Genomic DNA, 24,889 nt, shown 5'->3' on the forward strand with positions numbered 1-24,889 from the left:
TGTAAAATAAAAATAAAAATACCTAAACTTTTCTTTCTACAGCACTTCAATTCTCTTTTGAAAGCATGGGGCAAACATTTATGGTGAGGATATTGCTAAGCCTACATACAGTATGTCAGGGTGGTTGTCTGGAGCAGGTAAGCAGTAACTCACAAGATGTCAGTGAAGTTAAGGCCTCGTGAGCACAGCAACTCTTCCAAGTACATCTTCCCCCAGTGGCTACTGAAATAACTGAAGGTCCTCACCTTTCCACAGTTCTCTAAGTTTCTTCTTCCCCTGGTTCCTTCCCAAGCAATCTGAGATTCTGATGCCTTGTCTATCTCTGCTCTGTCCTCTTCACACCTCTGCTGTTTCTGGGAGACGCCTTGCAGCAGGAGACCCCTTGGCTTCTTCTGCGGCTTGCCTCATCTTGCTCACAAAGCCCTGTTACTTCTTCAGCTTCTGACACCTCCTCCTCCTAGTCTGCTCCCTCTTCTACCTCTGACCATTCACATCGTCCCACCCCGGCTCTGAGTCTTCCTCCCTTGGGGGTTCCCCAGCTGGCGCCTCCCACCACTTCTCTGCATCCAGCCAGACCATGACAATACATCAGGGATGGGAAACTTTGATCTCACAGATGTTATGGGATATAAGTCCCATCTAGCCACTGGCCATACTAGAGGGCTGTAACCTTTCAAGGACACTGGCTGCCCAGTGTACTTTCACCAAATGATGGGAATATGTATGGGAATATGTGGTCATCAGTCAAAACCTGCCCCAACTTCCTTTCCTTATTCTTAGCCTCTCTCAGGTCCCAGGTTTTGTCCTGTCTGAGCTCCCCTGCCCCCAGGTCTTTGACCACTTTTCATCCTGTTTCATTTATGTCTTTTTAATAGTCCTCTTACTGTGATGAACTGGTCTTAAGTCTAGCAAATACAAGATAGTTAAACAAACATTCAAAGTGTTCATTTGCTTACCAACCTGTGGATTCAACTGGGGCATATAGACATATTAATGAACAGTGTTAATGGTGCACTAGTGCAGTGGTTCCCAATTAGGGCTCCAGTGACCCCTGGGGGTCCACGGAACACACCTAGGGGGTCCACGGCCCCATCTCTTGCCTCCCACCTACTAAATTTTTGTCATTTTCACAAATTTTATGGTGTGTGTTTTTTTAGTATACCTAAAATCCTTTGTTTATTAGGGGCTACCCTACATTTTGTTCAAAAAATTGCTTTGTAGAGTTATCAACATTTTTAAAAGTAGAAGTCCATGGTTTGGCTTTTGAAAAATAGAGGTTCCTCAGTACAGTGGTACCTCAGGTTAAGTACTTAATTCGTTCCGGAGGTCTGTTCTTAACCTGAAGCACAACTTTAGCTAATGGGGCCTCCCGCTGCCACTGCACCTCTGGAGCACGATTTCTGTTCTCATTCTGAAGCAAAGTTCTTAACCCGAGGTAATATTTCTGGGTTAGCGGAGTCTGTAACCTGAAGTGTATGTAACCTGAAGCGTATGTAACCCAAGGTACCACTGTAATTAGCTAATTGGGAAACACTGCACTAGTGGGGTCACAGATGCAATGAAGCCCAAATACTTAGCCAGACATCATGTGGTTTTCGTCTCTGAAATCCTAAGGGGACAAAAATGTTACAGATAATATCTCTGAGGTGATAGGCCTAAGATAGCATTTGCCTAGTTTCACTTCCTCTGAGCTTTCTGCCAACATTTCTCTATCTTGGGCACTAAAACCATTCAGGAGGACAAGATGCTTCCTTGCTCAGGGACACAATGGACATTATATTTTAGATCTGGTATTCTTATGGGGAGACAGCCAGATGTACTTTCCTTGCAAAAACTAGTCTTCCTTTGTCTTGTCCTTTTCTCATGACAATATGCCCTATCACAGGAGGAGAAGTTGATTGATGAATTGCTGGATGTTTAAATAGCTACTGTTTGCTGGAACAGCACTACCATGCAGACACAGAAGTCCTGGCCTATTGCCCTCACCACCCACTCCTTCCTAGAGCATGCCATGGATAAAGCCTAGAAAGGGAAACAGCTGGTGCTGAATACTTGGCCTTAAAGCTGTAGAGTTCATCTGAAATACTACCAGCACACTAATTTGTACATGGTATCCATGATACCAGAAAGTAAATACAGGGTATATATTGTACACACGTGTGTGTTCATACACAGGGGGCAGGGTGGTGGGCGGGGACAGCAGTATAGCCTATGAAAGAACTTGCAAGAAATTTGGAATTGCTTTATGAGATGTGATGCCATTTTCTTTGCAAAGCTGTGCACTGGTCCCTCTTTTGATAACCAATGTGGAAACCACAGATGAAAAGCAACACAGAGAAGTTACATATTTTTATTATCATCCCACCCATTTTTGTTAACTCATCTGTCTCATGGATGTATCCAACACTAACAGCCAGAAGTGGAGAGGAAGCTAAGAGGGACCCCTGCATGTGTTATTTTGCCTAAGGCCAGAACAGGAGATCAACCTGCAGGAGGGGAATGAAGGAAATGTCATTAAAGGCCAGATAATTCATATGAATCATGATTCCATATGGCTCTTAAATTCAAGAGCAGTGGGAGAATACAAATGCCATGTTATTGGATGCCACATAGGTCTGTAAAGTATCTAAGTAAATAGACAAAAAGGCAGGTTGATAAACAGGAAAACCCTAAACTATCTACATATTGTGATAACAAGGTAACTCTGTGCACACAACCACCACTAGCAACTAACAATTTCTTTTTATCTTTAAGTACAACCTTCCCAAAATATTCACTTTCACAAAATGAATGGAAATTGGACATAGTTATGCAGGTGCGTTTGCACAGATGCCATTTATCACAATGGGGGCTTACATAACAGGAATTATGTCTCCTTTACACCTAGTGGTGAAAACGGAAGAAACTAGCTTTCAGAAAAGCTCCTTGCATCGCACAATTTGTATCATATCTTTCTGGATGATTTTATCCTTCTCTCATGAAGAAGACAGCTGCCTCTGCACCTTTCTCTAACGGCTATTCAATCCTGCATTTATACAGCAGTAGCTAAAAGCCAGCAGCTGGAATTAAGGAGCTGATGGCTCAACACCTGACGAGGTGACGCCCCTCTGTCATTTTTAATGCAGGGCACAGGCCTAGTAGGTCTTGGGGCTTAGCTACAGATTGAACCAAAATATCCACATCAGACATACTTTGCAGAGTTATTTCAGTTCCAGTTGTCATTATGATAGGTGATGCTTTGGAGTCGTTATATTAATTAAGCTGGAAAGGAATTGCCTTCATTTCACTTTTTGAAAGAGTGCTCTTGTTACACCTCCATGCAAGCTTGAACTAAAATACCTCAGGGTGTGAGTTAATATGACTGATTCGTTACTGCAGTTGCTGTAACTTTGTAGACTCATCAGTTCCCTTTGTGAGAAATATACCTAAGTGCTGGCAATCAGCACAAGCAAAGCAAGTGGCTGAATCATCCACCCCCAGCAAAGAAGTTTGCAGGGATGCTTGATCTTGTTATCCCAAACCTTTGGAAAGGACTTGTAGGCAGAATGAACTTTCCTGCTTCCATGATCTTCTCTAGCAACCAGAGATAAAACTGGCCCAAAGGAAATATTTTGCAGAGAGGAGAAAAAGAAGGGTCTGCCTTTCACTCTGCCTACGTCTAACAAATCAGCAAATGGCTCTCTCTGTGTCCTCTATTATCTATTAGAGCTGAGATACTTCCCTCAATTCAGTGAGCCCTCTTGGTGCCATCAGCCAGTTTGTGGGGTAGCATGGAAGCCACTATGGCTGGGAAGGAGAGGCAATCCTTCTGTAAGGTATCTGTGGCGTCCTACACCTCACATGGCCTGGTGGTACAGGATGGTGACCTCCTTCAAAAGTAAAGGCCACCATCCATTTTGACTGGCCCCTTTCCTCCTTTGCTCTTTAGGGGAAACCTTTCCCAGCCCTCACTCTCTCTTTCAATCTGTTTAGACGCTCCCACTGAGGTGTGAATTGCTTGCTAGCTAACAGGGCCAGAAGGAATTCTACTCCCAACCACAATTAACCTTATTTTGGTAGATTTCACCTTTCTCTCAGCAAGAGTTTTGTTAGTTCTCTCACAGGTTGCATAAGCACGGATCCATTTAGGTCCATTTGCCATTTAGCTATAGCTAATCAATTATTAGATTCTACTATACAATCTTCAGAAGACAACTGAAGGCAGCCCTGTATAGGGAGGTTTTTAACGTTTAATGTTTTATTATGTTTTTTGTATATACTGGAAGCCACCCAGAGTGGCTGGGGCAACCCAATCAGATGGGTGGGGTACAAATAATAAAATTATTGTTGTTGTTGATTCCACATACTGACATGCTTAAATATGCACAACTTGGAGTGAGCACCAGGTGCAAGATTAAAAATAAAATAAATGTTTAGCACAACCTTGTAAAGCTTGTCTGGAGAAATGTTGTTTCAGAAATCAGGAGTCCAGTGTTAGGGCTGCTTGCCAATGCTAGTCAATGCTGGCCTAGGCTCTCTCCCATGAGCTGCTTCCCAAACAGAAGCAGAGGCACAAGTGTGCTCATTAGTCAGTTGTTGCAGGCAACTCTTGTACGTAGGGCCTCTGCCCCTGGCATTGCCCCTGGGTTCTCAAGGTCTCAGCCATAGAAGACCTGACAATCCTCATGAAGGCTTGATAGCTGCTGGATCCCCTACCAAACAAGTAGCTAATCAAGAAGAAGCATCCTTTCAGCTTCTGTCCTCAGTATTGAGCAAATGGACTATCTACAGCTGCACCATTATTGCAAATTGAGCTCTACAGTCCCACACCCATATATGTGCAGGAGACAGGGCAGGAAGAACCCTGGTTCATATGTCCAGGCGTGGATGGTGCTGAAATGGCATTAGTGGAGTATTTTATTTAGTTATAATATTTGCATACCACAACAATATAAGAGCAACAACCAGAACAACCACAACCACACACAAAACCTATTTAAAATACAGCACACTGAAACAGACCACAAACAAAACAGCTTATGGAAGATCAGTAAAAGTACTTAGAATGCCTGGCTGAACTGAAATGTCTTTGCCAAAAATACAACAGTGTTGGAGCATGTGTTTTACATGAAAAATGTCCCAGGTTGAATCCGTGCCATCTGTAGATAGCACTAGGAGAGATTCCTGTCTGAAATGTGAGAGAGCTGCTTCAAATCAGGTAGGCTACCAATGGTCTGAATGGGCATAAGGCAGTTACCTATGTTTCTAATGTTGGTGCCAGATGTATCTCTTTTGGGGAATAAATTCTGCAACTTGTGTTGTGACCAAGTTCCCTTTTTTTACTAGGCAGGGAGACTCCAGGATGGACTGGGTTCTCTGTATGATTAAACAGAGACCTGGTTTGCAAAACAAAAGACAGAAAGGATTTAAATGTGTGTGGGGGGGTCTGTCATATGACACATACGAAGCCAGGTGCTCAAGGTGAAGGCCAAGTATATACTGCATGGTTGAGAAAAGAGGCTCACTCCATTCTTTCACCACAAGTTGTGACCCCAGATGAAAGCATGAACTGGGCTACACAGGCTCCTGAGCAGCAGGAAAACTTTTTTTTCTCTCTCTCTCTTGTCTCTTTCCAAACAGCATACAAACTTCAGCATGCAAAGGGGAAAAAACCCCAAAACAATAAGAAGCCTTCCCGGGTTCCCACATGTACAGTGAGGATTTGTACACTATTATTCTTTTCCTTTTTGCTTGCTGTACAAATTTGTAGCTTCTTCATTTCCCTCCAGGCAGTGACAAACCTATATTTAAGCTGCAGCTAGAGAATCATATTACATAATATAGGAGAACCTACCAGAGACAAATTTTCAACCACCCTGGATTTTCATACAAAACCCCCCAAATCATTAAAAAAGGAATAGATTTTTTTCATGAGACAACAACCTGTACAGCAATTCTAACTTATGCAAAACTAAGCTTCACATAAATATAAGAGAGAGAGATGGCCTAATTCAGATTACCTACAATTTCTCCACGTAAAAATTCTCGGTTTTTAGAGAGCACTGTACAGAAAATGGATAAAGTAAGGAATCCAAACAATACATTCAACAGTATAAGGGACTGGACAAGGTTTTTTAAAAATATGATCAGGGTACAGTGGTACTTTGAGTTAAGAACTTAATTCGTTCTGGAGGTCCGTTCTTAATCTGAAACTGTTCTTAACCTGAGGTACCACTTTAGCTAATGGGACCTCCCGCTGTCGCCATGCCGCCACCGCACGATTTCTGTTCTCATCCTGAAGCAAAGTTATTAACCCAAGGTACTATTTCTGGGTTATCAGGTTCTGTAACCTGAAGCATCTGTAACCTGAGGTACCACTGTATCTTGTTAAATAAAGCTAGAGAGAAGATGTATGAGTTTCAGATTCAGAGGCTTTAACGTATCCTCTACTTAAATTTTTTATGTAGTATATTCCTCTAAAAAAAGTGATGATGGTGAACTAGGGTATAGGTTTTCTTTTTTTAAATGCCCCTGTAGATACAGCAAGTGGAACTGTCTGCTAGGCTCACAGCATCCTTGTTGCAATGCTAGAAGAACAGCAGAGCAATCAAACAAAAGTTTGAATGGGTTTTGCAAGGTTAACAGATCAGAGGGAAAGAGAGTTTGTGTGAGAAATGGCAGTGAGCTGCAGACAGCATCTTTCCCCCTAAGATGAAAATTGCTGGCTCATGAAATAGCAGGCGAAAATATTGAGACGGTCCAAAAATTTCATTCCCACCTCCTCATTTCTCTTTCAGTAGTCGGGTAGAGAGAGAGGAAAAGGTGGAAATGAAATGTTTAGGGGCTTGTTTAGAGGACAGTTATCTGCTACTCTGAAAAGATCAGCTGTGTCACCAAGTTGCATAACTGAATCTCTCACGCTCTGGCTAAAAGGGCCGGGATTAAGCACAGTGCAATGCAGAGTGCAAATAATAATAATAATAATAATAATAATAATAATAATAAACCCAACCCAACAGCAGCAGCAAGCTAGTTGGCCCTAGTCCTGGATTTTATCTATCACTAGGAATCCCATTGATCTCTTCTCCTGACACAGCAGAGGTGTGTGAATAATTTTCCGCTGCATAATCGTTCAGTGAATTGTTTCCTTCTTCCACTTGGAACAATGCTTACAGGCAGCCGGCCATTTCCTCAGACTGATTCAATCTCTGAATTCACTCAACATAATTGTTGGAAGTGGTGATTCCCCCCTCCCACTTCTTTAACAATGGCACACCATTCACTGTGATTATGGGATGTTCAATATTCTAGCTGTGTTGGTTAGTTTCGGTTGCTTGCATTTAGGGTCACCACCTGGCCTATTTTAAACTTCCCTGGCTTTTCTTTTCTTATCGGCAACTTTCTGTAATCTTAAACTTAAAGGTAAGCTACAGGCAATAAAAAAATTTACATATATATGAGCGATGACACTATTTTTCTTCCTTTTGCCTTTAGGAAAGATGGCAAAAGTATATCATAGTCTTCTGTTTCCTGACTGGCCAAGTGTTAACAATTTTTTACCAGGTCTGCTATGAAATCTACTGAACCCAATGGAAATACATCAATTGCCTAGAATAGGGCTGGAACAGGGATCAGAGACATAATCAAGAAGAGGGTGTTAAGGGAGTCCCTGGAGCTGTGACTCCATCAGGGAAAAGAAACAAATAAGGGCTTTAAAATTATTAACCTTTCCTTTTCTGGAGGCTCACAGGCCCTGCCTGAGGCATTGTTCCTATTAAAATCAGGCTACCAGAACATTGGCTGGGTGCAGTGTTTGGAAGGCAATTTTCTCTTGTCACATTCACATAAAATAATTGTGTGTGCAATCCAAGTTGTGATCAGAGCCACATCTTGTTCATTTAATTGCCTCAGTTACAGGAATGCAATGGTAAGGAAACTATCACCTAGCACCACACCAAAATAAATACATAAGCAACACAGTGCCAGTCATTATTGGAAAGTGTTTACGTTCGTGTGCGTGCATTTGTGTGCGTGCATATGAATGTGTGGTGCCAGCTGCAGAAGACACGGATTGTTTACTCATCTATTGATAGTTTTAAAATGTGATTTCCATGAGCATTAGTCAAGTTAAAAAACTGAGTTGCTCAATTATTCCGATGCAAAAAATAAAAATAAAAAGGCAACAAGCAGAAGCTTACAAAAGAAACACAGCTGCAGCCAAAGTGAGTTCATTTTTATATTGGAGCAAATATTCACAGAACATGGGTTATTTTGTAGAATTTGTCCCACTCTAATAACAGGCTCTGAGCAATAATATGAATAGCAGCAATCTTTAGTACACAGTTACATATTTGAGGTATGGCACGTGCTAGCTTTGGTAAGCTCTCTGCTGTTTTATACTAGCGAAAGGCCCGCCATTATGACAAGTGAGGTGTGTATGAGGGAGGGACTGTATATTAGAGGGATCCCTGGAGTGCTTGTAGGTGCAGGGCACCATGAATGAATGGCAACCATTTAGTAATAAAGGGATGAAGCAATCCAGGTTCTAAATTCACCCTCTGTTCCTGTGATCCCAGTATTTGGAGTGGGGATTTGGTATGCCCCTTCTCAGTTGTCCCTGATTGCAACCCATTTACTTTGTCTCAAAGAATTCAACAGCTTTTTAAAATGTGATCCTGCAGTACAGATAAAATCCTGGGAACTGACTTGTTATATAATACTAGGTACAGTGGCGTAGCATGGGATGTCAGCACCCGGGGCAAGGCAAGTAATTTGCACCCCCTAACCCGTGGATTTGCGCCCCCTAACCCTAACCCCCAGATGTTGTGCCCGGTGCAGCCGGCACCCCCTGCACACCCCACGCTACGCCACTGACTAGGTAACATTCCATGTTTGACAGGCAGGAGAACAGTTAAGAGATGGAGAGAGCTAGCTTTCTTCCCCACAATGTCTTCAGAAAGAGAGAAGGTGAATTGCTCTCAAAATGGTTCCCCTCTCAATGATGGCTACTGACAGTATCAATGAGCATAAGAGATGGTGGGCAGGATTTGGTTTCACCATGGAATTGGCCCTAAATGTAGCACTTTACTTTTCCACATAGGAATTACGAGGATCAGTTTGTAGATTCCCTTATATGGAATAAAGCAATATACTCTTGGGCAATGCTGGAATAGGTGCTAAACCTGTCATATTTCCTGGTGACTCCCGCCATTTGCAATGAAACCAACTTCTATCAGCCTAGCCATATTCTGGGCACTGTCTCTTAGTCACATCAGGTGTTTTTTATAACTGGGTTGGTAGGTGAATGAGCATCTAGATGTTGTTATCTGTCATCTGTAATGTTGGTTTCAGCCAACATGGCCAATGGTCAAAGTTGCAGTCCACAATATCTGGAGAGCACTACAAAGGTTACCCCTGCAGTACAGCATAGTATTTACCTTTCATAGAATCACAGCATTATCATTGAGTAGCCGTGTTCCCAGAGCTATATGTTTGCCAAATTTCATCAGATAGCCATACTCTAGAGCTTTGTGTTTACACATTTTATGACTGAAATTGAGGTCTGATTCATAGCACCAAACAGCAACATGCAACATCAGTGCTCCTGTATTACAACTGGACAAACACTGAATTAGCTGTGTTTGCCTGTAGATAATGTCCAGGAGTGCTGGACTAGAATGTATGGACCCATGTTCAAAACTCCACTGTGAAGTTTCCTGCCACTAACTCTTAGCCTAATCTACCTAATAAATTGATATTGCCTCATATCCTTTATGCATAAGTGGCTTTATATATTATGGATCTTGCTACCTATTCCTAGTCATGTTCTCTGAGAGCTGAAAATTGGTTCTGATGATAGTCCCCTGTGGCTTACTTGCACACAAAAGAGCTCAAGCAATAAAGCTACTTGCATGAGCAGTCTAACATGGAAACTATGTGCACACATGAGATTGCAGTTTTTTCTGCTTGCAGTAAAGAAGGAGCAATTTGATGTTCTAGTTCATGACAGAGGAGTGGTACTCATGCATGAGTTTGTTCCTTACATGAGTAGACTGCTTGTCCAGCTGAGCTATGGAGTGTGTTGCAAAGTCTCATAACATTATATAATTATAACTCATGATTGTATTAGCTGTAGCAAGGTAGAAATCTGAACCCAGGCCTGATTACTGTCATCTGGTAAGGGTTCAAAACCAGAAAATGTGATAATTGAACTAAATAGGAATAAATATGATCCTTGGCTTTGTGTTATAGAAACACAACATACTTGTAAACAGCAGTACAATCTATTTGCTGCATACCTCTGTTTCCTCAGCTTGCTGTACTACCCATGCTAAGTAGCTAAATGGGCTTACACAGTATTAGCATAGCATTTTATTACTTCTCATTTCTATAGTACATCCATGCATGAAGTATTTTATTATTCTTACTGCATTTCTGCTCCCAGCAACCTGCATGAAGTAGGTGAGGCTGTGAGAGGGTGGTTTGCCCAAGGCCACCCTGGGAGCTTTATGACTGAGCAGGGATTTGTAACTAGATCTCTAGCACTCAAACCCAACACGTGATACTTAGAAAAGCACCCCAACTTTTATATAACAGGACTTTTTTAGAAGGCACTGTTAACAACACACACACACACACAAATGAAGACTTGGGTTGGAGTTGTCCTAAAGTGATTTATACTTTCTGTCTTCCACAAGATATTGTCACTGGCACTGCTTGTTTTTGTTTTGCTTCCCACTTACCCACTCCTTTCCACAGTTCTCTTTCATTTATATCCTTGAACTTCAGACACATTGGGGCAGGAGGGGGAGAGGGAGAAAGAATGCTGTACCACACCAGAGAGACTCAGCTGAAGCCCCAAAGACAGGAGCTGTTTGCGCTGCTGCTTCTTTCTCCATAAATACAGCTGAGACTATGACTGGGTAATTGGCTAAGTGCCTGTCAGCTTAATAACAGAGAGGGAGAGGGAGATTTGTACTTACTATTCAAAGCCATGGATGCTTCCTGCCAGTGGATTTCAACATGGGTTTTGTTTTGCTAGGTTAGCAGAGAGTGAACGGACACAGGGTTCCAAGGAGTTGTCTCTCCTGCCCTGTTCACACAAGGATTGGTGTGGAAAAGCACAGGAGGAAACAGACAATGTGGAAAACAGTAGAATTCACCCAGACCTTATGCAGTCATCTGGCACAGTTCAAGCTAGCCAGGCACCACTGCTTCCCCTAGATCAGGCATGGCCAAACTTGGCCCTCCAGCTGTTTTGGGACTACAACTCCCATCATCCCTAGCTAACAGGACCAGTGGTTAGGGATGATGGGAACTGTAGTCCGAAAACAGCTGGAGGGCCAGGTTTGGCCATACCAAACGGGCTGCAATAATACTTTGATATGGAACCTGTGGGCTGCACACTGCTTTGTTGTGTGGAGGGGGGTGGGAAGGAGGCCAAAATTAGAGGGGGGGCAGCCTTTGCCCTGCCTTCCAAACACTGGCTAAGTGGCTCGCTAGGCTTTGGAAAGGATGTGTGAGGTTCTGGCAGAGTCCTAGAGCCCCCCCCCTTTCCCAAGACGGAGGACTCTAGGACCCTGTCAGAGCCCTCACGTCTCCTTTCCGGAGCCCAGTACTTCACTTACCCAGCTTTGGGAAGGTGGTATGAGGGAGGGGAGGGGTGTCAACTGTTGCTGAGGGCCACAAAAAAGGCCTTGAGGGCCATATGTTGGACCACCAATGGTAGCCAAGAGTATATGGCTGCCACCATTTGATTTTGGAGATAACCTGAACTTTTTCCAACTGAAGGCACCATGCTCTCTGAATTATAAACCTGCAAGAGCATTTTTTCACCCAAAGAGTATAGTCTTTATACTATAATGATAGGTCCTGAGGAAAAGATAGGATAGAATGGTATACAGGTGGCAATTAAATGTTTATTAATTTTTATTTAAAACTGATTGGTGTTATGCATGTGTGTCTAATATCAGAACAGATTGCTCATTGGGGTTAAAGGGGAGATACAACACAGATGCTATTTTAAGAAAAACTAATTTGAGACCATTCTTGTCCTCAGGACCCATCTGTAAAGTATAGGAGATACAGTTTCAGATGCTCTTCAGAAACCTTGCATGGCTATATCAATTTTAATGCCAACTAAGTAGGGAAACATATGGTACTTTGTAGCAAATTGAAGTGTGTATGCAGACTCAGGGGAGCAGGTTGAACCAACACAATCTGACAGTTTCTCCTCCACCACTTTCTTTAACGTAAGTTATAGATTTGATATTATAATACTGTATGTATATCAATCAGTAAAGTCTTATTTTGTTCTTTTCCCATGCAAGTGTCACCTGTGATTTGTTAATCCACCTATACAGGCCCCTACAAGCATATAGTTTGCATTGATATGTACATCATTACGTGCCTATATTCCAAATTCCAGGCAGGTACCCTTTGCAACTCTCCTCCATTACCAAGTATTTTACAAGTTTCTCTCCTGCCAGGGTTGTATATTTTGCAGCATCCTGTCTCCCTAGGTGTATATATCTAAAGTTTCGGTACTGTATTAAGAATATGTAAGATACCAGCAAAAATATGTAGCAGTATCTCTATTTTTTACTCCTTGAAGTCTGCACAACAGAGCTTACAAGGGCTTTCTCTTTTTCTCTTCTGTGAAAATATGCATGGATTTCCCCCATAGTGCTCACAAATGCTTCATCCTGAGGGTGGCTTCATAAATTCAGATTTTGGTATGACAATTGCTGGAAAAACTAGGTATTTTAGTGTTTCTTTGGATGTTCAGGCATGTTGTTGTTGGTTCTGCATATTCTCAGAGATGTAGTTTTCCCTGCATCATACACTCAGCTGTACCTCCTCAAATTCTTGTGGACAAAGAGAGCATGATTTATAGACATTTTGTAAAGAAAAACAGCATTCTTCATTTCAGAACATATAGCAGTTTCTTCTACCCACTGATCTGCTGTGTTTGCCTTGTCTTTTCTTGAGGGATACTTGAAGCTCCTTAGTTTGTTTCTTATCCCCTTGTTCTTTTCATCCAAAACCCAACAGGAAAAAAACGTGGGTTCCCTAAAGGGATAGCTAGGGAAAAGAAGAGGCTTATGATAGCTTAATGTAGCCAGCAGAAGGTTCTTATAGGAATATTTCCTGTTCCGTTCTTCCCTGTTGGGTAGAAAGTCTGGTGCCTCCCTGGTATAACCCATCTGGATTCATCCTGACCTTGTTGACTCCACCTTCAAGGTGCTCACATTCTGTCACATTTCCATTCTGAAGCACTATGAAGACCATTAACTGCATGCAAGGCACAATAATGGGGGGGGGGGGAGAGAGAATATTGTTTCTATATATCTATGCATCACTGTTTCATGGTGCTGTTTCATACTCTATATTTTTGAGGTGTAAAGGTATTTGAAGTGTATGCCTAAAAATGGAACATGTGAATGCAACAATCACATTTACCACAAAGGTTCACTCATCAGAGAGTCATATTTTGCTACAGCTCCCACTTGAGAGCACATTTGATAGCAAACTTGGGGGGGTTGCCTTTTTATGTTGAAATGGCCTTGAGTTTACATTGCATTTTGTACAGATTGAAGGGAAACAACATTAATGGCTGTGTTGCCTTCTGCTCACCTGTGAAGTTCAGCTGCATATAAATGCTGCATCTAGTGGGTTGCATCACGGTGTGAATAGGTCTCCCGAACACCGGTAGGCTTTAAGCATTTATTAAGAAACCATCCTTACTGAGAAAAGGGCTTACTTGCATTTTGACAGTCAATAAAACAGTAGGGTAATAATCTTGGTTTGAGGGGTGGGAGCTCCACTATTCCATTCAATAACAACAATGCTTTTTTTGTAGTCGTGTCAGTAAATTTAAACCGCTTTATAGCCTGAACATGTATACAGCCAATCTTTAATGAAATGCTCTCCACTGCATTTTCCTGTTATAAACTGTATGCTAATAAAAGCCATAATCTATGCAGCTCTCACTTTTCCTTTATCTGGATTGTGCAGGACACAAACTTTGTTTTAATGCCATGTTGCTGTTCAGCTTGAAGAATCTTTATCCACATGCGCAGTTCCAAAATATCAATAAAATATCTGAAGGCCAAAAAGCATTGCATTTGTGTTATTACTGGAAATTTAATCCAAGTCCTTCTTTCCTGGAAGGCACGCTTGCAACTTTTATAAAATGAATGCCTTTGGGCTGAAATTTCTCGGTCACATTCTTCTTCAATTAGAATATTTGTTGCAATTAAAAGCAGGCCATTTATTCTTATGTACAGTCAGTGTTGCTCTTCATTTTGTATCCTCGCCTAATTTTTAAAATGATCATATAATTTAAATAAAACGTGCACATTGACTTGAACTTCTTTGCTATGAACCATCTTTTGGTAGGTACTAAATGTCATATATCTATATAATCTTAACCCTATGCGCACTGGAAGGCAACCTTAAGGAATAAGTAGTGAGTAAAAGAGAAAAGAGCAGGCTATTTTCATCCTCCCTCCCCACAACTTCTGGCTAATCTGTGATAGCAGGCAATTGGCAAAGCCTTAGCAACTGCCACAGACCAATGATGCTAAATGGCAAATGATGAGACTGAGGAAGAAGGTCAGTTTGCTGCTTCTTGGGGCTCTGGTCTCTCAAGAGGCTGCTAACCTTCCAGAGGCTCCATATATAGGTAAGTAGTCGTCAGTGGGATGGGGAGGTTTGCATTGCTTACCTGACATCCATTGCTGCACCCCTATCTCCTCATCCCTCCTCTCCCTCTTGATAACTGGCAGTCACTCCAGCCATTGGGAAGCACAGCTAGGCCCCACCCCATCAACTGCAATTGCACCCTAAAAACCTCACTCTTGCTCCTGGCAGACAAAAAAGAAGAAGCACAAATGGAGACTTGAGCTACTGGATACTCCAAGGATAGGATTGCTGTGTTGCAGCTTGCCACATTGCTGGCACAGAAGACACCTTCTTTCCTTGATTCATTTATTTATTTATTCATTGCATGTATATCATGCCGTTCCTCCAAGCAGCAAAAGGAAGCATGCTAACATAGGGATTGTTCCCATTTTATCCTTGCAATAACCTGCCACTGTACCCTGCTTCGTCTTCAGTCCAAGTATGTTTAGCATTCCTCAGAATCATCGGATGTATGCTCTAATCCACTACAAACAAAATGCCCTCCCTCTCTAATAATTCAGCAGTGTACACGGTGCGTAATCAAAGAAAGTTAATGTGATCTGCTATATGCTGCTAGATAAATGCTTTTTCAATCCCTGCGCTACCACTAATTGTAAGAGGAATGAGTATTTAGCACAATTTGTTTTCAGCAACTGATGTGGTTGGCATTTACCTGATGTGGTAGACAGGAGTAAAAGACGTAGGAAAAAGAAGACCATCACTCTTTAGACACACTTAGAGGCAGGATGCTACAGTGGTCCAGATTCCAGGCAATGCCAGCAGGTGGCCACAAACCCAGAAGCTGAGCCAAATTCCAAGATGGCAAGGTCAAGAATCATAGAATTGTAGAGTTGGAAGCCCCAACTTGGGGCTCAAACATACAACCCTGACAATAAGAGTCTCGTGCTCTACCAACTGAGCTATAGAAGTTAGGGAAAAAAAATAGAAGAACATGGGACTTTGCTTTTAACCATTTTCCTGCATCACACTAGAACAGAACTGTAGCTTGTTAAGGATGACACAGAGTGAAAACCAAAGCGTCCCCCTGTTCTCTGTGCCCACCTACAGAAGAAAGTGGCACACAGATTCAGACTTTTCAGTATGAATTCATGTTGGTTTGGAAGGCCGGGTTCATAAAGAGTTGTGAAATGCCCAAGTTCAGAGGCACTGAACACCAAATGCAGGGGAGGACTGTTACAATAGTGTCAGGATTATGGTTTTCCCAGAGGCAGCTAGCTGATCACTATGGGAAGAAGAATGCTACATGGGGCTTCAGACATTTATGATGTTATTATGTGTTTAAAAAGTGTCGGATCAGACAAGTCAAGGAGCAGCAGTAAGAGAACAGAAACAAGCAAAGTCAGGGTTAATGTTGGGGTCAAACAAACAGCTGTAAAGGGTTGGTTTGGCATGCAGGTCAGGATCCACTGCACAAAAGCTTTCTGTCCCCAGAAAAGCCCTTATATAAGGACACCTGGCCATTCATTTTCAAAATACTGTGAAGTTGAGCCAGTTACAACTCTTCATGATACTGTCCATTACTGCACAAAGCAAAGACTCTGTATTGGTCCCTGTGCATCAGTAATATTTTATATATCACATATCAGTGTGAGTCTCTGATTATAGCTTCTCTGGGTTATATTCATGTTTTTACATATAATCCAGATTAGACAGACACATTACTGTTAAATACAATTGCTTGAATCTCTTCTCTCTCTCTCTCTTTTAGCTTTTTACTCAACTTAACCCAGGGACTTGAAATTCAGTATCAGCAGTTGCTTTTATCAAATTATTGCATTTCCCTGTATCCCACTGCAATGAAAAGATTGTGTATTAGCACAGATTGACTTAATACCAAAGCATCTCCCGCCCTTCACCTGTACCCACATACAGGAAAAAAGTGCCTAGTGGTACATACGTCCCACATTTCTCTCAGCGTGACTGTGATTAGGGCTTAAAAGAATATAAATTTTCATATTTGTGAATCAAATGTGTGTATAAATTGCCTTTGATATCTTTGCATTTGTACTCCTGAGAATATGAGCATCAAGTTCAGCTTTGACTTCAAATGCCATTGGTTCAGCTAGCATCACTTTTATCAGTACAGTTAGTTGTTCTTCCTTCTTAGGACTGTTTTGTTTAAATACACTAGCAGAAAAAAACATTGGCCTAGAGGCTATTTGCAATGGCCATCTGCTCAGTTCTACTCAATATGCCCAGTGCCACTTGAGGTTTCATTTTTATTAGAGCTCCATAAAGGACTCCTAGAAGATTCAGCAGTGGCTTTCTGCACATTTTCATGAGATGTCTGAAAGACGCAGGTTGACAGTTCTAGAGCAGGGTGTATAGAGCAGCTTTCACAAACCTGGTGTCCTTCAGGTCTTGTTGGGCTACAACTTCCATTAGACCCAGCTTGCATGTGCTGGCAGGGGGCACTGGCGGAGGAAGAGGAGTGCGGGGGGAGCGCACCGCCCCTGACAGCGCGATCCCCAGGGTGCCATTGTGGCTGCCCTCCACCCATGCTGGGCGGCCTGCCCCCAGGACGCGCCCCATGGCGCTGCAGGCAGCGTGCCCCTTCCTCGGGAAGCACACCAGCCCCGCCACAGCCTGCTCTCCGCCCCCAGTGCCAGAGCATTAAGTTCTGCCACTGGCGGGGGGAGATGGGAGCTGTAGTCTAACAACACCTGAAGGACACCAGGTTTGTGAAGGCTAGTGCACAGTGTAAATATTTTTGCCTTTCTGAGCACAAATTAGTTGGGCAAACAGCCTTCTTCAAGGCAGCAACTTCCCAATTCACAGACTACTTCCATTACGGTAACAGAAATGTGAACTATAAAGTTTAGTATTATCATTAGATTTTATATTTATGGTTTATATCTTAATGCTTGTGTTACTGATTTTTTTATACTTTGTAAATTGCACTAAGTGGTGTATAAAATAAAATTAAAAAGTCATAATATAATATGTTTTTAGTTCAGAAAATTCACAAAGCTAACTTCAGTTATGAATAATGTGTCTACATGTCTATGGTGGAAGTAATAGTGGTGTATATCTCTCTACCTGAGAACAAAACATTTTATATGAGGTTGCCATCCCTTTATGAAAGGAAACGCCATGCATAAATCACATACCATGACAAGATATCACCAAGACATTACCTCACTGTTGAAAAACAATGTACTGGCTGCCAGTTAGCATCAAGACTAAGTTCAAAGTGCTGGTTTTGGTGTATAAAGCCCTATATAGCTTGGGACCAGGATACCTGAAAGACAGCCTCACCTCTTCTTTACCCAATCAATCACTGCATTGTGCAGGTGAGGAGCTCCTACAGATACCATTTTACCAGGAAGCCTTTTCTGCACCATGTAGGAAATGGGCCTTTAGTGTTCTGGCACCTATCCTCTGGACTTCCACTCCCTTGAGCATTAGAAAGGCACCATTCCTGTTGTATTTTCAGCACCTACTGAACACCTTCCTCTTTCAACGAGTCTTTTAAACCGAGCTCTTTCCCAGTCTGTATTGGGATTGCTTTTAATTTATTTTAAAGATGTTTTAATCTTTTTATTATTTGTTGCCCTGGGTTTGTTTGGGAGGAAGGGTTGGATACATATGTAATAAATAAATAAAATTTTGAAGTCTGCACATTCACAGAATCATAAATCTACCGGGCAAACTCCAGAATTAAAATTTGATCAGCAAATGTAAAATTAATAGTCTCTAATAAAACACCTAGTCTAGGTTCAAATGTCACTATTTGCCACACACAAAAAACACACAAAAGTTGAGCTTTATTTGTGAATCTGATGTGTCATTCATTTTAGGTCAATTTGCATAAGGTCACACAATACTGATTGCATATTTATGAACTTCAGTATTATGACAAATGTGGAGACAGCCTTTGTGAACCTAGTATGCAAAATTCAGAAATGGAACATAAACTCCAGTTCAATTACTGAAAATTAATGAGACTAGATTAATGCAACCTTTGTACCGAATAATATTAATCTTTTGGTATAAGAATCTAGGGTGGACAGGCAAAATCAGAGATGTGTATACTACCCACCCTTGTATCATATGCAATACTGAAAGGTGGTCATGAACCCATGGTTTAAAGTTTAAAACACAAGTTCAAGATATAAGAGTAAATAGTATTAAACAATTGTCTGAAGGCCCTTTTTATGATTGAGAAGCATAAAGGCTGAAATTGAGGTACACTTACATCCTGTCTACATTCAGTAGTCGTACCTTGGAAGTCGAACGCCTTGCCAATCGAATGTTTTGGCTCCCAAACATCACAAACCTGGAAGTGACTGTTCCAGTTTGTGAACTATTTTTGGAAGCCGAACATCTGACAGGGTTTCCACGACTTCTGATTGGCTGCAGGAGCTTCCTGCAGCCAACCAGAAGCTGCGCTTTGGTTTCCCAATGTTTTGGAAGTCAAATGGATTTCTCGAATGGATTCTGTTTGACTTCCAAGGTACGACTGTACTGCCAAGTCTGTACCACATCAAGCTCCCCATGTCTCACTACTCTCCGTTTCAGTAACTGACAGTGATGCTCAATATTGGGAGGCTGAGTGTACAACACTGCCTCCCAATGGTCCTACCCAGACCTTGAACCTGAAGACTCATCTGAGGAAGAACAAAAGCAGCAGGATTCTCCACACTGCCAGCAGAGCCAGTGGAGACCCAAGACTTCACACTTTTCTGGCTAGCTCTTTAGAGCCTCCTCATCTCATCTCCCACAAGGTCACAGAAGCAGAGGAGATGGCAGGCCAGCGAGGAGCTTCAGAACTGCCAACATACCTAGTTGCACATGAGGCTACTTAGGAGGAAGGGGAAGTGCATAGAAGTACCTGCTTGAATCTGGACCTGACTATGAGCCAGGAAGGGGTTGAGCCTACAGTCTGAGCTGATGTGTTGCTGAAGCAACAACTCTCCCCTAGGTGTCAGCTTACCAGAGGTAGGGAAATGGGCAGTGAGAGTGGAGTCTCATTTTATTTCCAGAAGTCTTCTGATCATGCAGATCCAGCTGAGAATTAATTCTAAAACTAATCTTGTCGTACTTAATGATATGCAATCTGAATTAGAAGGGCATTTGAGTCTTGGGTGCTATCTTATACTCAGTGCTGAAAAAACCGAATTAGTTAAATGGTCTTTAATTAAAAAAGCGTATTTCTGGATGTTGAAGCAGCATGAATATACATGCATGTGCAGGCATGTTAATGCTTATGCATATTGCCTCTATAGAGTGTGCACAGACTTTATTTAGGGTGCTGGCTTTATTTCAATGATTAGCAAAAGGTTTCATATAGTTCTGTTGCTTCTTTCCTGGGGGTCCGCATGTATTTTCTTCTATGTCTTTCTTCACTATGTTTTGATTGTTGCTGTTACTTTACTATTCTGATTTCAATTACTGCAAGCCACTTTGAGCAATGCATATGCACTGGCAACATGGGTATAAAGGATGCATAAAGTAAGTTTGCTTTCTTTCTTTAAAAGCTGTGCATTGCGCCATTACTACACTAGTTCATCCACTAACAGTGTTTGTTTATTATTGTATAGCAATGGGAGATTCTTTCTATTACAGTACTGCAGGTAGAGGAGGTCATAAGCAAAGGCAGAAAGGATCTTCTGACACAACACTTCTGAACAACCACAACACACACATACAAGCATTTGATCCCTTTTCCTTTTTGCAACGTGAGATTCGTTTTATGTAAACAATTTGAAGCTGTGCATGGCATGGTGTTATAAATGCCCTGTTCACATGGCAGCACATAATACTAGTGCCAGCACATAATACTAGTGTTTAAAAGCTTGCCTTGGCTGTCCATACCTTACAGGGCCAGGTTCAAGATTCTTGTATTAATATGCAAGATCCTTAGCCACTTGGGTCCACAACTCCTTAAGGATGATTCTGTATATCCTTGCCCAATCACTGACACCTTCAGAGAATTAGCTCTTATTGGTCCCTCATGTCTCAGATGCTCAGACAGTATCCACCAGGAGTCATGCGTTCAGTACTACAGTGCCCTCCCAACTGAGATCAGACAGGCACCAAGAAGGCACACTACTTCTTCACACATCATATGGCTAAACCATGGACTTTTGCTACCACAAGAGGCAGTGATGGCCACCAAGTTGAATGTCTTTAAAAGTGGATCAGGCAAATTCATGGAGGAGAAGGCTATTAATGGCTACTAGCCACTATGGATATACTCTGCCTCCATGGCTGGAGGCCATATACTTCTGAACACCAGTTGCTGGAAACCACAGGAGAGAAGAATGCTGTTACACTTGGATTCTGCTTACGGGATTCCAATGGGCATCTGGGCTGGCCACTGTGAGAACAGGAGCCAAGACTAGATGGGCCACTGGCCTATCCAGTAAGACTATTCTTATGTTCTCCCAATTTAACTTCAGGCGCTAGACAAATAGCTTTCTATTTCAGCAGGCATTTTAAGGAAGTTGTGTTTATGTGGAGAGTTGGTTTCCCCTGTGGTTTTTGTTTGTTTTAAAAGCTGCATTATTTTGATTGATGGACTTTTGGTGGCCAGTCTGGACCACTCTGAGGCTTTATATAAAGAGATTCAGACTAACCACCAAATTTTAAAATAATGTAGTGGGGGAGGGCAGTGCTTCAAGACAGTGTGGGCTAACTCGGTATCTACTGCTAATGCATCCTTTGTTGACATTCCCTCCACCATCCACACATTTTCATCCATACATCAGATGTACATGCATAAAGCTCCTGCATGGGGCATGAGTCTAATTGCTCATGTGGAGAAGATCTTTCAGTGCTTGGGGATTATCTGAACCCCTAAATGTCTGCAGCCTACTGAGAATAGATAGCTTCACCTCAAACCCCACTGCTAGAAAAGCTTTTCTATGTCCCAAAGGTTCCCTACCCAATTTTGTAGGTACCGATTCTGGGAGGGACTTTGCTTCAGGTTCAGACATTGAGTTTTTTGAATGTGGGGAAAGAAGTAGTGCGATATCCCTGAAGATGCAGGATTTGCTCCTGGGACTTTCTTGACATAAGGGTTTCTGGTGGATTTCCTTTGGGGTGTATGCTGAAGGAAACGCCCTATGCCTATTCCTCGTCCTGGTTCTTAGTGCGACACCTCATCTCTAGTTCTTCCACCCCACCTGAACTAAAATTGTGCAAAGACAGGCTCCGTGATGAACCTCAAACTGAGGCACACTGGGTCTTTTCCAGGAGCCTGGCTTAAATGCAGGCTGTTGGCTAAGGTATCTCCCACATAGAACCTGCACACATTTCCAGTTGGATGTTTTAAGAACATGTCCAGCAGTTCTAGAAAAGAAAAGCCCATTTTCTACTGTGTTATCCCATGCTGAATCAGCTCTGTACAAAGATTCATTCAGGTAAAAAGGAACCCTGCTCTCAACCTCCACAAGTGTAAGGGTTGTAGTAGTAAGTGGCATGAGGCAAAGCAGCAGAGTCATCCCCCTGATACTGGTGCTTATGCTGCTTAGCTTGTAGGAGACTGAGGTGGTGGAGTGACAAGGTCAAGGATGCATGGCAATGGCAGCCCCAACCTAACTGCCACTGAACCACACCCCAGCCCTGTCAAGGAAAGTAGCAGCAATGTCAGTGTTGGAAGGGTGGCTCTACCCTCAACTGTGCTGCTACGGTTCAAGTGTCCACTTTGTGCACTGGAACTTGCATAGGCTTCTGCATGCAAACAACACCTTCCACATATCCAGAGAATAAATCACATGAATGGGTTTTATACAAATAGGCACTATTCCACCAGGAGCCTTAAGTACAAGGAGGGTGGGGCAAGACCAGAGGGTGGTCCTGCACACTAATTTCTTCCCAAATAAACACTGGGAGGAGTAAGGAGTACTAACTACACCAGCACTAGAGTTATCTCTGTTAGCTTTGCAGTTAAGCAATAGATTTGTGCAGTCTACAGTTCCTAGTAGTATTTGTGGACTGTAGTGCTCCTAGAGCACATCCTTGAAGTAATTGCCTCAAGTGAACACATTTATGTGCAGCATGCACAAAACTCCCAATGATGATAGGTAAAGCCTGAACTGGAGCCTTGCCTGTAGCAAATTTACAAAGGATGCAGACATTTTTGTTTTCATTGCAATGAAGCTCTGATTTCTACAGCAGGAAAGTTCAGTTGGTTATCTTATTAAAATTGTCAGTCTTCAAAGTTTATGCACTCTAGCCCAACAGGACTTGGTGCAATGGAAATATGACCTTCTTCTGAATTGTGCGTCTCTGTCCTGGATGCCAATATACTTAATAGAACAAAAGCATGCAAACACATTCCAGCCTACCCCCCTTACACAAGAGGATGAAATTGGTACATGCACATTTCATGTCACATCCATGCAGGCTAACACACATCTTCCCAGTAAATGCATTTTGAGCACCAAGTATCTCTAGATAAACTCCAGGGCTGCAAGGTTAAGTGGGAAATAGAAATCCAATGACCCCTAACTGGGTAAGTGAGCTTAATGACTTCACTGCTGCCATATGTACACAGAGGAGCTGAGCACACTCCCTCTTGTGCTACGTGGGAAAGGGGGAGGCCAAGCCAGAGGAATTACTGTACCATGCATTTTAAAATGGAAGGGAACTAAGCGTAGGGGAAAGCCCTCCTGGAAAGGGGTTAACAGAGGCATGAATCCCGACAGGGCACGAAGATAGAGAAAAGACTCCCAAGTCAGAGAGAGCACCACTGTTAGGTGTTTGTGGTTCAGCTAAAGCTTTCCATCACGAACGCAAGGCAGATGAATTACTCGGTAAATCCTATTACTCCATGTGGATAAACCTTACATGCAAGTTAACAAGTCTGGAGAGCTGGGGAATGGATTCTGCTGAAAGGATATTCCGGGATAAGAACACTCTCAGCTCATGAGAGCTAAGAGGAGAAAAATACACACACTCCTGTTGGCTTTGCATTCTGAAATCCCTTCTCCCTGCACTAATATCATCATGCGCTTGAAATATGAGGAATAAAGATAATATACTATGCTCTGGTCCTCCTGCACCCGGAATCTTCGGAGAGAAAACAAAGTGGTGAGATGCATAAGGAAAAGAGATGACCCCAGTTAATATGAACTCAGGAATATAGTTCCAATTATTAAACAGAGGGGCAAGAGAATGAGCGTGGGCTCATGTGGCAAGAGTTCAGGGTTGTGTCTACTAGCTACCAATTCTAGGCGAACAGAGTAAAAACTTTGCTGTTGTCATTAGCTTTGCCAAGGAACTGCTCCCTGGGTGTTTGAGGGTTGTGCGTTATCAGCTCTTTGCATAGATTGCACTCTTATTCTAAATCACATCCAATAGTTTTAGTGCTATAATATGCAGAACGCACATACTCACGCACACACAGAGCAGTTTCATCAGTAGGCCAATTATACTACCTTAAATGGAGCAGATTACAATACTATAAATTATTTTATTTCAATTAATAGTGGGGAATTTTCATTCAACAACTAATGTGGACAGGGATTTATGCAGTCCCAAATTTAAGGAGGCAGCACAAACCAACACACTTTCAGGTGTGGTATCCCACCACCAGCCACCCCAGTCATACATGTATACACGAAACACACCTTTCCTTCAGGGCTAAGCAAGAAAACCAAGAGAGCAAGCAGGCAAGAAGAGCCGTGGCTCAAAAGAGTCACCCAACAACGAACCATATACCATCTGAATTCAAACATTCAGTTCAAACTATTATTAGCCAGAAGTGAATTCTGTCATCAATAGAGGCAAAGTCACCCCCCACATCCCATTTTTACATGAGCCCAAAACAAGTGGGAATGAATTCATTTAACCAGTGCTTGAATTTCAGAAGTGCATAATGATTGGGAGGGAGTAAAAAACATTTCTCATAACTCCTTTCCCAGGTGATGGTCATTTAACAACACAAAGTGTGTGTTCTCTCAGACCCAGCTCTTTTCATTTAAACAGTGGTGTGAATACTGTATACCCATTTTCAATGAAGGGCAAGTTGCACACCTCTCACTCCACTCATTCTTATACAAATAAAAGCAAGAGAGAAAATAGATGGGTGTTGGCGAGGAATACAAGAACTGCCTCCTATTAGCTGATGCAGCAGGATTTTCAAACATTTAATACTATTTGCCTCCTGGTACTTAATACTTTGGTAACAGCGGGATAGTTCGTTTTTATGTGCATATTTAACATAGAATTTGAAAGGCAAATAGTTTTGAGTCAG

The 24,889-nt window shown here is 42.2% G+C and overlaps 1 protein-coding gene across 3 annotated transcripts in view; it reads right to left on the reverse strand.

Annotated features, from left to right (window-relative positions):
* The window catches only part of LSAMP (limbic system associated membrane protein), a 1,399,704-nt gene that overhangs the window by 405,540 nt on the left and 969,275 nt on the right, over positions 1-24,889 (reverse strand). The gene's annotated exons all lie outside the window — the stretch shown is intronic.

This window comes from Podarcis gaigeae (assembly GCF_964106915.1).
Source record: "Podarcis gaigeae genome assembly, chromosome: 4".
Lineage (NCBI taxonomy): Eukaryota > Metazoa > Chordata > Lepidosauria > Squamata > Lacertidae > Podarcis > Podarcis gaigeae.